Raw genomic sequence first — 13967 nt, forward strand, 5'->3', positions numbered from 1 at the left:
CACTAGACCTAATAAAACATTTGACACGTATATCCGTTAAATCATTTTGAACAGGATGGATATTTATATTTGTTTAAATCATTATTTAAAAGAGACAGAGGGAAAACTTTTTGTTGAAATAAGAGACCTACCGTACTACTCCATATTTTCCCTTAGCTTACACACAACGACAATAATCTGTTTTTCCTACTAAAAACCTATTACAAAGAGTACTACAAATTGTTACTACTAAACTACGACAACAACCAACACCGCCACTTACCAAATAACATTGTGTCTATGTTATACACTGGATAATCCGGACAATATTAGTTGTGAGGTAGACAGCACGGTGCCATTGTAGTTATTTATACGGACGGATCATAAGCTATCGATTGTTGTTGAAACAAGTCAATGCAAACTGTTCAACATGCCAGGTGAGTGCTCAATATTTACAGTCGAAAGCACAGCCATCCGCAAAACCTTAGGATACGCATTCGATCGTGTAAGGAGATTTTGTCCAGCATCCAAAGTGCCCTTTATCCACTGAAATTCAACACCTACAACCGATTTTACAAGACATTAGTAAACTCGCTTTGATTATTAAGGAAAAGAGAATAGACGCGAATTTTGCATGGGCTCAAGGGCATAGAACCGTTTCAATGTCAAAATAGATGAGTTAACAAATAGAGCACGGAATGTGGGAGAGACAGAAAATATCTAGTAAGTAAAGTAAATAAGTATCAAATTTTAAAAATAAGGTTGCAACCATTAATGGCCCATAGTACGCAGAGGTACAACCTAGGACCTACCTCCGTACCGTGGTTCCATTAAATTATTCGGGTTGATAAGCCGACCTCGTCGGTTTTTCACTTCAAGAGGGAAGGAGAAAAGAGAGAAAAATGGTTTTTTTTTTTTTTCACTCAGGATGCTTTCTTACACTTAACGTGAGTTATTCATTTTACATTATAGGTATATTATAAGTTCGACTCCTTTGGTCTTAACAATTTCTTTTAAATTATTCTTTTTTATAAAGGAGAAAAATTTGTATATATTTTTTAAGTAAAAATTTAAGAATAGATTTCTTTTTTAGGAGTTACTGTTAAAGGAGAAAAATATTTACATTTTTTTAAAATTTAAAATAGAACAATAGATTTTTTTGTGCATATGTTTATACATCATATTGTAGGACATAAGTTTATAAGATAAGTAACAATAAAACATTTTTTTTAAAAGTTGATAAGAAAATCTTTAGCGATATAAATAGCAACAGAGAGAGAGAGAGAGAGAGAGAGAGAGAGAGAGAGAGAGAGAGAGAGAGAGAGAGAGAGAGAGAGAGAGAGAGACGGTAATCGCAAACTTTTTGTCACGTTTTTCATTTGCCGTTTTCCAGTTTTGTGAAAGTAAGGATGTTTTTGAAAGTTTGCAGGAAATTTTACGTTCATTAATAAATTACGAACTTTTGGGGCGAGTTCGTTTCATAACAATCTGTTTTGGACAACTTGTTTTTTTTTGTAAAATAAAATTTTACATTTAACAAATTATTATAATTATGTTTAAGATATGATTATTACAAATTGAACTATATGATATAATTATAACCAATAGAATTTATGATATAATTATAATAAACAGGACTATATGGTATAATTAAAACATTGCCCCCTCTCCATAGTCCAAAATGTTACGTTTACGCAACTTTAGGATTTCTAATTACAAAAAAATTCAGTTGTTATTTATTTGTTACAGTTTTAGTTAAAAAATGAATTTTAACTTTAAACATAGTAGGTGTAAAACGAAATTTGTGATAACATTCAAAATATTACGTGCCTTTTCACGAACATTTTTTTTTACAATTACATTTCCGACATATTCTTCTGTTTTTCATTTATTTAATTTGTTTTAATTTTTTTTATTGGGTGATTGTGCCCGTCAAACCTTAATAGACTGAAATTTCTTCCTTCGTCTTCCTTAAGAATTTTAACATACTATTTCATTATTCCGTTCCTACTCCGATTCTCCTTTAACTGTAAGGTTATTATCGTACAAAGGAATAATTACTGGGTCCACAATTTCGTCTTTTTTCTAAGTTCAAAGTCAAACTGCAAAAATTTCTTCAACGTCGGCACCCTTGTGCCAAAGAGGCGCGCTAGTCCGTCGTTGGCCAAAGTATCAGCACAGGCAAGATCTTAAGACTTTAAACCATACTTTTAAGAGAAAAGAATCAATAATTAATTTTTTACTCCAATTTGATTTTTTATTGAAGAAAACAATTTAAACGACCAATAAACACACTCGACGAATTAGCTCTGGAAAGAAAGAAATTGAACTAATTTCCTTAATTTTTAATATAAAGAGTGTAAAAGAATACACTGCAAAGGTAAAAAACATATTATTAATGTTATTTTTACGTTTTTTAATTCAACTAGCAATCTTTATATATTACCTAGTTATGAGAAATAAACAAACAAATAAAAGTGTCCGGGTTTTTTGTCCTTGAGTGCGTTTTTATATAATATTTGTATATACCCTTCATATACCTAGCCTATATTTTTCGAATAAACATGCAGGTTGCCCAACAAAAAAAGATAAATAAATAAATTTAATAAATAAACAGTAAATAATTGGAGTTGACTAATCCTACTGCAAGGTATTTAGTTAATTATGTAAACTACATACAATGTAAAAGTAAGATATAAGTAGAGACCGGATTTTTATGCAGTAAAAATTGCCAAAATATGTCATAAAATAAGCAGTTGAAAGCCCTGAAATATGCAATAATAATATGCAGTAGTAATACGTTAAAATATGCAATGATGTGCAGTGAACTAGTTTTTTTACTATCATAGTAACGTCAAACGGAAATATAGATAATTAAACGAAATAGATATTAAAACTCTTTAAAACTAAAAATAATTAAAATTCACAAGTATTTACATTTCACAAAAATATTTTCTCACTTACATGAGTAAATTATATATTTGATACTAATTGATTATAATTAATGTTAATAAACAAGTATTTCTCTAAATTGTCTTCCGTGAAATTGTGCCTAAGGATTTTTCGTCAACCTGTTATTTTTTTACAGATTATTTTTTGTTTTCCCCACCAAAACCAATATAATGTTTTAAATATTTTGAGCGATAAATACGATTGTACGTTAAAAAAATCCTTCAAATGTGCGATATTCTTCAAATATAAAAAATATGCTCTATGAAATTTAACCTACGGCTTCCTAGATACATGATTCGGGTAGATAATTGATTTCCTCGGTCGTATGTGGCGGCAAACAAAATATGCGGCTGCATAAAAATCCGGTCTCTAGTCATAAGTAAATTTTTTCCTAACTTAACTAATTTCGTGGTCCGCTTGACCAATTAATATACAATATTACAATTAATTAAGGTTTTTAGTTGAGATAAAAAAGTCAATGGACGAGCGGGATTCGAAAAATGGTAAAAAGGAGGGAAAACGGGATTGAGGAAGGGGTTGAGATAGGAAGTTGGTGTCCGAGTGGATCGAGGTCACGATAGCTCAAGTGGTAGAGCAGCGGCGTATCTAGCCGAAGATCATGGGTTCGAATCCCGCTCCTGTGACTTTTTTCCTAACGTTTTATTACACACCTAACACACAGCATTAGAAACACTGATACAAAGTATAATAAACATGGCTAGTAGCCGTCTGCTGAGTTTACTGCATAATAAAGCTTACAAATACAGAAATATTAAAACAAAAGTAATTCGAAGAGAAAATTTACATATAGCAGGTGTATGAATTAAAATAGATAAATAAAATATAAATATGAGAAAAAATAAGAAAACAAAAAGAATTAAAAAAGAACAAATTACCTCTTGAGAACTGATAAAGTACGAAAAAACAAAGCAGCAAAAGTACAAGTATATGTACATGGGCGACAATTATTGCATATCTGAAAGCCACTCGTACCTCACTCTCCAGGCGTGCCGAGCAAAGGAAATTAACGGTAAAGGACTTGGTTAGAAAGACATTCCAGCATTCCAACTCTGGAGATGACTGCCTTTCCCAAGTAAGATACCCGCAATTATGAGAGAAGAGAGCAGACACCCAAAGAGTGATATGAATCTTCCCTGGCGTGGCTGTTACAAAGTGGACAAGTTTCATCGTGAGAATGATTCAAAACCCAGGGTTTGAATTTCAAATATAACAATTCTCCTCTTGGTTTGAATAGCCAACAAGAATCTCTAATATTAAGGTCCTGGGAAAGGCTCGGTTTATATGACAGTAGGTGTTCATTGAAAAGTTCCTTATACAAGTAGAACCTCTCTGTGCTTTTCGCCTTATTCACAGCTTCTTCTCGATGAACTTCCTTTATTTTGTAAGAAAGCACTAAAAGGTCCGAGAGATTCTACCGAACTCTGGAAACACACAGCATTAAATAAAGGTAAAAAGCCCACCTCGTTTTAATAGAGATATCTCACGATTATGGAAAATAAACATATAAATATAAGTGTCCGTTTATTTTTTAAATTTATTATCTTAAAGATAGCAATAGTAAAACAATTTATGCACTATTTTTAGGTGCAATATTTAATTAATTTAGCAAACCTTCTAATAATAGGAATCTTCTAGGACTCTCGTTTTAATTATTAGTTGTTTATTAGATAAGACAAGTTCGCGTATTTGCAACTGATAACAGAATATTCTTTAAACAATATAACTCAGGGATGAGACCAAATAAAAATAGAATGTTAGTCAAAATCCTCTTTGAATCTGGTACAACTTGAAAAAAGCATTTGCCAGTCAAGTTTTATTCTATTTTTTAATTATTTAATTAATTTAATAAATGAACCGACTTTAGTGAACTGAGGAAAGATAAAAGGAACAGATCCCAGTATCTTCTCACTTTACATCTTTACAGTCGTTCAAACACAAAGTCAATCCAAGTCGTCTTCTTATCTTACAAAATCATTAAGTATTAATTAATTAACAGAACAGAAAAGATCCAGTGGCTTTTCATAACCTACCCACTTTATTTTTACACGTAGTAGGCCATGTTCTAAGTTCGAAGAGATCACAAAGTTTGCCTTTCGTCATTAAATGAGATATCCGATGGAAGGGGAGACGCCTTTGAAAAGGGACTTGTTAACTCCAGGACGTTTTGTCCTTTAATAAAGCACGGACAATCTGACTTCCCTTCCTTCCAGCTAGGCAGTATTTATAAAAAAATACAATTAATTACAATAAAGGTTCAATTTTATCCCTGTGAGTTTTTTTTATTTTAGATTACTAGGAATATTACAAGGATTATTCAACTATGTAATATTAAAATAGTAAAAATTGCACGCTAGTTTGATACAATTTTCAATCAATTTTCTTATTGTTTTTACTAGAACTACTTTGAAATATACCTTCAAAGCTTGTAAATAATTGAATATTAATAAAGCTGAAATTAAATATTACATAATTGTTAATACATTTCAGCTTTTATGTGTTCTAATCTTTTGAACAATAGGAAATTCATAAAAGTTTAAATTTGTACATTTGGATCTTTGAGTGTTATGTGGTTAATAGTTTTGAAAAATCGCTAACCTTTTAAATTTAAAAAGTATTCGAAATACAAATAGCAGGCGATTTTCTCGAGAGGAGATAAACATTAACAAGTTGAATTGTTGAATTGACATTGTACAACAACTTTTTTTTCAATAAAGTGGGATATTATTTGGCAAAATAATTTCACAATATACTTTTTTATCTGATAGAAATATAAACTGAATATAGTACAGATAAAAACTGAATAAAATTTAAATCAGAAGATATAATATTCACTGAAAGTAGGATTCGAATTTTCTCAACTGTTAATCTCCTAAGGATGGGAAAAAGTAAACGAGTTTTCTAACGTTTATTTTACGAAAATATTCTTACCTCTAAAGATTGGATGGCATTTTCGTGGAGGCGGCTTTGAGGAAACTGAGGCATGGCGTTTCGAGGGCTGGAGGATCCATTTGAGGAGGGGGTGGCGCATGGCCTGGGGAGGATGCTGTGTCTTATTAAAACTCTCGTTCTGTATCCTGCTATTATAAACAGTTTGTAAACCCCACAAGATCGGAGGCCTAATTAACACTCATTTGTACAGTGCTTGTGTTGAATTTTTGACACAATTTACAGATCAAAAGTTGATCATGAACATATTTGCTTACGCCTTTTGCTTTGTTTACAATTTTGAAGCGAGGCCGGGTCGCGTCGAAGGCCAGAATTCATTACCATTGATTATCATTGATTGATGAGTTTATATTTTAACTTTATATTATACCTTCCTTGGAAAACAAATAAATATTGGGTACATAAAACAGCACTTTAAATTATAAAGTTTTTGGCAAATGACTCAAAATTTGTATAAGACTTGCAACACAGTGAACTGTTTAAATAAAGTTATCAAAGAAAATAAATATTTTATAGAGAAAACTAACGATATTTAACGAACAAAAATTTACACATTTGACAAATTTTGCTGGTAGCGATCGATAAAAGATCTGGCAGGAACCTGTCAAACCAAGGGGATGGGGGAGAGGAGACGGCCATTGCTGGTTGAGGTTTAGGATTGTGTTAAAAGGTCACGAGGCCACTGCCTTTTTAGGCGGCGTGGAGGATTTTTAGGGGGTGACGTTGAGGAGCGTGTTTGAGCTAGTGGATTGGTGTGGAAGTTGTGTTTGGATAATGTTCGTCACGAATGGGATGTCTAGGACTTAGCGGATGGTTGGGATAGAGGTAAGCTGCAAAGAGCCAGATATGGCTTAGGAGCGGCAAAACAAAAAGGCACAGACGGTTGGGATAGAGGTGGGAAGAAGACGATGCGCCTGTCCACTCGGACACGCTACTACGAACGTCTTGGTGCGCAGTTTCTCAGTTTGCGTCGTTGAAATAGTACCACCGTGGTTAGAAAAGTGCCCACGCCCCAGGCCGCAGACAAGTCTCAATGGCTGATTCCCGACTCCCAGACAGAGAAACTAATAGCGCCGGGTGTCGTCTTGCACGGCACCTCTTCTGTAGACTCAGGCCCGTCCCTCCGTCCCCAAAAACCCGTTGACCGCACTGCAAGGGGGTGCCTGGAGAAGCCTCCTATACTAATACTCGCAAATATGGTCGATGCTTGGATTGACGCGGTACGTTACCTGTCGGCGCCCGGCATCTTTTTAAATACAGCATAGTCGCGAGCACGTGATTGGTCACGGGGCCTCACAGGCGAAGCACTATTACGACCTCGCGGTCGACTCGAGGACCCAGAGAGGTGCCTCGGGCGTCCACAGGTCCACACAATAAGGTATTCGATCAGACTGTAAAGCTTACGACAAATGTGTAAACACACTCTGTGCTACCCTCACGAGGGGCACGTTACTAGCCTACGGGCAAAAGGATTTTGTGAACTAAATAAATGATATGCACGCGCCCGGCAGCCCCTCGAGGGGCTCGGTAACGCGTGTTTATAACACTCAGTTGAATGATGTCGGGGTATGCGGCGGTGGACGACGGCTGAAGCCGTCGGGTATACCGTCTCACACTATCCGACATCGGCTAAAGAACGAAGGTTGATAGACGAGTCGGGGTGTGGACGACGGCTGACGCCGTCGGGTATACCGTCTCACGCTGTCCGACATCGACTAAAGAACGAAGGTTGATAGACGAGTCGGGGTTGGGATAGTTGCATAGAAGGGAGCGTTGAGGATGCGACCGAGGACTTGATTGAAATTCTTTGGATGGTGCAGAACCCGACAGCTCGTCCTCGTAAGTCCAACTCGGTCTAACTAGTTTTTTGTATATTGTTAGTTTGTTGTGTGTGCTCATTGTGGATTTGAGGACAAGTAGGCGTCTGAGTTGCCCGTGTTTTCGGTTCAATTCTTGTCTATTTTGTTTTATGTGTAAGTCTGCTTCCAAGTAGAACCCAACGTAGCGGATTTGGTTGGATAGGGGAATACCTCTGCACTGGTGGGCAGATATGGCTATGGTAAAGAGGATACTAGGAAGCGGGGTTTGTGCTCCCCAGGCACTGCAGCCTCTGGCTTATTGTACCTTCCTAATTCCTTAGTTCACTGCAATAGACTCAATCCTTCTTCTTAGAAGTACCAGGTCATTGTCTGTCGCTGCTACAATTTCATTCCCTATTTTTTTTTCTACTTGGAAGCAGCATTGAACTGTTGCTTTGCATTCGAAGATGATATGGGTAGCTGTTTCCTCCTCCTCATTACATAATCTGGAGATGGGATAATCGTCGTATATGCCCATGGTGTGCAGATGTTTTCTCAGATGCCAGTGACCGGTTAGTAGTCCTACCCCTCCTCTGAGTCTAGCCCTCTCTAATTGGAGCAGTGATTTTACCAGTTTTGGTGAGGGTTGTTTCATCATAAGTTTACAGTGTCTAGTTGTGTATCAACTTCTGCTTTTGTTTTGTTGGGATCCTTTCTGCGATGAAGATTACTATATTTGTTTTTGTTATCCCAAGTATAGGTTCGGGGCCTATGTATGGTCTTGCAGATCCTCCTCTGACCAGTGGTGGGCAGTACTTCTTCCAAGTGTGAACGTCACGTACCGGCTCTTTTGTTCATTTAGGTTGGAGCTTCCGAATTGTGGTCCGCGGACTCCTCCGAGGTTAATTAAAAGTACAACGAATAAATAAAATGAAAAAACTAATAACAATAAGTGCTGAAAGTTTTTTTTAAGTTTTATTAATTCATTCTACATTTATTTTTTCACACACAAGCAAAATAGCTAAGGTAAGTGAGAAGGATGGGACTATACTGGTCAGTCGATTGGTTTCATAGGAATTTCATTGTTGATACTGGGTTCCTTCATTACCGGGGACTGCCGCTTCTGTCACACCGCGAGGTCATACCTATTCATGTGTCATTCTCATGGATCAGGTATTTACTCCAATGTGGATCTGTGGCTGAAGTCTCCCTGGAAACACGCAGTTTCCCCATCACCCACACAGCAGGAAAGTGAAGAATTTGAATTGATGCGGCGGAAGAGCAACCTTCCGATGAGGACATTACTGACAAGCCAAGTGAAGAACAGAGAAGTACCTCAGCATGCTCGAATTCTACAAGTCTCCGTGTAAGTTCAGGTCAAACAACCATTAGAGATTTCTATAAAGCGTTAAGTACCACGAAAGCTACATGGAGTCGGGATTATAGAAGCTGAAGATTTGCGTGTCCTTCCAAGCTATATGTTCAATTAAATATACACGATTTTTTCGAAATGAAAAATTTGTGTCACAGGCGGGATTCGAACCCAAGACGTTTGGCTCAATACGCTGTTCCCACGACCAGAGTTGTTTAATTTGATCAAAACAATTTTAGCAACCATGGGCGAATTGGTTAACCGTTTAGGAAAACGGCGCTCGGACATACTAAACCTGCAATACATTCAGGTTGGGCAAAACTGTATCGTAATTATTTCAGGTGGGTCGGCCGATCCCGTTGGGGTGGACAGGGGGAAGACAGGGCGAGTTAGCCCCAGTTTCATCGAGGACGTGGACAAAATTATCTCGATGTTATTGGTTTTTATCCACGACCTCCAAGGAGGACACTGAACAAATAGACGAAAGCGGAAAACCATACGGGTCTTCCTCCTCTCCTACCATAGCGGGGGGATAATGGGGGAGGGGTTCGCCGGGTGACCGTGCCCACGATCCCGCTCGACAGGAAAATTAAAATAGAAAACTTCATGGGTAATATGCCAACGTAAACCCAGAAAAAAATTATTTAAGGTGCGAACGTCGCGTCGAGAAAATTATTAAAATCATTTTAAATTATTTTGAAAAATTTTAAATTATGACATATTGCCTAGGTTTTTAAACGTTTGTCATTTTATAAAAATTCCTTGAGTGTTATTTCTTTGTGTAATTTTGCTTGTGTAATTGCGGGACCGGCCAGTAATTAATTGTAACTTACAAAAGCTGGAATTGCTGGTCGACTGTGAGATGTGATAAGCTCAACTCGGTACACACGTGTGCAGATTTGAGTTTATATAAACCAGTAATCAGTCAGTAACTATTAAAGTACTAAGTTTCCATTAGATTAGTTTAAGAAAGGACAAAACGAAAAGCTTTCAATTGTGTGCATTTCCAATCTGAACAGTGTAAAAACCATAACATTTGACTGAAGAACATTAGGCCTAGGTTTAGAATTTATTTGGTGAATAAGTTTTATATTTGAACTGCTATCACTGTGTTTATTTTATGCACTAACAATGAAGAAGCAAGCACTTGCAACAGAGGCAAAACGGTGTAAATATTACTAACGTAGCTGCGTTAGTTGCATTTAATGTATAAATGTAAACTCAGTGAATAAATAGATCTCGGTGAAATATTACTTTTTATTGTACTAATTTATTTATACAAATTATATTGTTTACATAATTTATTTAAAAGATACTCATGGGCACTTGGAACAACCAAATTCAGAACTATGTATGTTTTTAAATAAATTTGTTCTAAATTGGAGCGTAATTGACTCTGTATTTCTGTTCAACTGCTCGATAAATTAAATGTAATTTTAATAGAAAAATAACCTTTTTGTCACTATTGGACAAAAAAAGATACACTGCTACGAAGTACAAAACATGAATAAAAAACAGAAAATTAAGACGCTTCGCGCCTCTCCCTGTTTATATCCTTTACGTCACGCCATGGCGATCTATTTCATCCAATGATGGGTCTGTTAGAGCGTTAACACTGTGATCTCGTTCAAGAGGATATCGCATAATCTCATCACCAGATTACCGAGAAAAATTTATTTAGACCTTTGTTTATTATAAATGGACTGTAAAAAAGATTATAACAAAGTGTAAATTAAGGAGTTACAATACTGAGGAATGTTCTATGAAAATGTGATTTTAATGTTTGTGCTTGATTGTAAAAGAGTTATTATACACCTTTATTAATTTGAAAACTAAATTTTAAAAAAATTGCGAGAACAAACGGACCAGAAAAGTTTAATTTGGACAAAACCATTTGATTAATTATGGGAGTATTTATCCGTTGCGAAAACGGCGCTCGGACATACTAAACCTGCAACACAGTCCGGTTCGGCAAAACTGTATCGCAATTATTTCAGGCGCGAATGACGAGTCATGATCGGAAAATTTATATTAAAATAATTTATTTTTAAATAATAATAATTATTTTAAATAATTTTAAATTATTTTGAGGGGTACGTAAAAATTTTAAATTTTAAATTATAACATATTGCCCAAGTTTTTTAAACATTTGTCATTTTAGAAAAATTCCTTGAGTTGTTATTCCTTTGTGTAATTTTGCTTGCGTAATTTCGCATTAACTTATCAAATGCTAGGCAGGTTTGATTACATTATGTTACAAAGATATTCTAGAAATACAGCCATCAGTTTGCTGTCGATATAAAAGCAGGATGTGAACATGTTAGTGAAAACTTTAATTCGGCATTTCCGTCTTGAACTGAACGAACAATCTCAAGACTTTCCTATTATTTCTTTTCCCTTTTGATTAAAAAGTCTGGAATAAAAAGAATAAAAACGATAAAGATCTGTCGTGTGTGTGTGTTTCCTATAACTTTAAAATAAAGTGGATATTTGGTTTTGCCCAGAGTGATGTTTTGTTAAATTTACTGTGACCTCGAACGAACCATTTTCTAGGTAATTTGTGTTCCCGATTTATTAATCCCTTCAGTTTCTTCTTTATTTTCCAAGGTTGCAAAATATTTGCCAATATAAAGATACAAAATCCGCATTCGTAAAGGTAAGTTGAACCAAATGGAAGAACACGTTTTGCTTTTTTCAACGAGCGGTTGAAATTTATTGTCCAGTCGAAGTCAAAACTGGGAATATACATCGGACTCAAAATTAGATTTCAAGGTGGAGTCTGAAGTAATGTCTATCAAACATTCATATTCACTTGAAGATACACTGAAAACTGTTTGACCACCCTTTGTGGTCTTGCAGCATTTTATCTCGAGCCGTTGGGAGTAGTGCTCAAAGGACATCTCCAGTCATCGAAGGTAAACATAATTTCATCGATCAACGTGCCGTTCCAAATCTCCACTTCGTCTTCTTTTAAAAAATCATTTAGCACAGGAAAACACTCCACTTCTTCCTTCTCAACGGATTCAAACAAAGCAGGATTTTTCTTTTGAAGACGTGAACTTAGCCAGTAGCATCGAAAGTTGTGATACTCTTCCCTTACAAAGAAAGACTCATCTCATTCATTTTAATGTAAATATCTGATAAATACTACAGAATACATTGCCATTTCTCATCAATGAAATTGTTGGACAATTTGACATTGAGATAAGAGATAATAAGAGTTCAGTATGTATTTCCTGTATTCGTGAAAGTTCTTTCCCACGACAAAGCAACTCACTTCTGTATGGTGAAGCAGGGAATGATGAAGACTTCCAATATCGACACATAGTACTGTGAAAAGTCTTGGCTTCTATAGCCGTGACATCATATAATTTGCACAACCCAAATCTTTTTTAGTCTGTTCAATCTAATAATTAGAACAAGTCGCGGCCATTGAAGTCGACTTTTCACAATGCCCTGTGACGATATTTAAAGCCTTCAACATTCTTACGAATTAGGAATTACGTTCTGAAGACTTTCTCGTTGATTGACCACAATATAAAATTAGCCAACGTTTTCAATGATGAGAAATGGCAATATATACTGACGTATTTATCAGATATTAAAATGAATGAGATGAGTCTTTCTTTGTAAGGGAAGAGTATCACAACTTTCGATGCTACTGGCTAAGTTCACGTCTTCAAAAGAAAAATCCTACTTTGGCTGAATCTGTTGAGAAGGAAGAAGTGGAGTGTTTTCCTGTGTTAAATGATTTTTTAAAAGAAAAGAAACTGAAGATTTCGAACGGCACGTTGATTGATGAAATTGTGTTTACACCTTCGAAGTTTGGAGATGTCCTTTGAGCACTACTCCCCAACGGCTCGAGGTACAATGCTGCAAGACCACAATGGGTGGTCAAACAGTTTTCAGTCTATCTTCAACTGAATACGAATGTTTGATAGAGATTGCTTCAGACGTTGAAATCTACTTTCGAGTACGATACTTACCCCATTTTTGACATCGACTGGAAAATAAATTTCAACCGCTCGTTGAAAAAAGCAAAATGTGTTCTTCCATTTGGTACAACTTACCTTTACGAATGCGGATTTTGTATCTACATATTTTGAAACTTTAAAAATAAAGAAGAATGTGAAAGGATTAATAAATTAATTTAACAAAACATCACTTTGGGCAAAACCAAATATCAATTTACTTTAAAGTTATAGGGAACACACAGACGACAGATCGTTATCGTTTTTATTCTTTTTATTCCAGAGTTTCTACTCAAAAGGGAAAAGAAAGAATAGCTAAGTCTTGAGATTTTTCGTACGGACGGAAATGCCAAATTAAAGTTTTCACTTACAGGTTCACATCCTGCTTTTATATCGTCAGCAAACTGATGGCTGTATTTCTACAATATCTTTGTAGCATAATCTAATCAAACCTGCCTAACATTTGGTAAGTTAATGCGAAATTGCACAAGCAAAATTACACAAAGAAATAACAAATCAAGAAATTTTTATAAAATGACTCGTCATTCGCGCCTGAAATAATTGCGATACAGTTTTGCCGAACCGGACTGTGTTGCTGGTTTAGTATGTCCGAGCGCCGTTTTCGCCACGGATAACAAATAGGGCCAATTTTAACAAATTTAATCAAATGGTTTTGTCCAAATTAAACATCTCTGGTCCGTTTGTTCTCGCAATTTTTTTTTAAATTTAGTTTTCAAACTAGTGAAGCTGTCTAATAACTCTTTTACAATCAAGCACAAACATTAAAATCACATTTTCATGCCAGGCATTTCAGGCCGTAATTGCCAAATTAAAGTTACCCACTAACAGATTCGCATCCTGCCTTTTATATGGTCAACAAATGTTGATAGCTGCATTTCTATTTACACGAATGTAGCTTCCCGTAAT

The sequence above is a fragment of the Cimex lectularius genome, unplaced genomic scaffold, assembly GCF_000648675.2.
Source record: "Cimex lectularius strain Harlan isolate CLEC.00 unplaced genomic scaffold, Clec_2.1 scaffold84, whole genome shotgun sequence".
In the NCBI taxonomy this organism is placed as follows: domain Eukaryota; kingdom Metazoa; phylum Arthropoda; class Insecta; order Hemiptera; family Cimicidae; genus Cimex; species Cimex lectularius.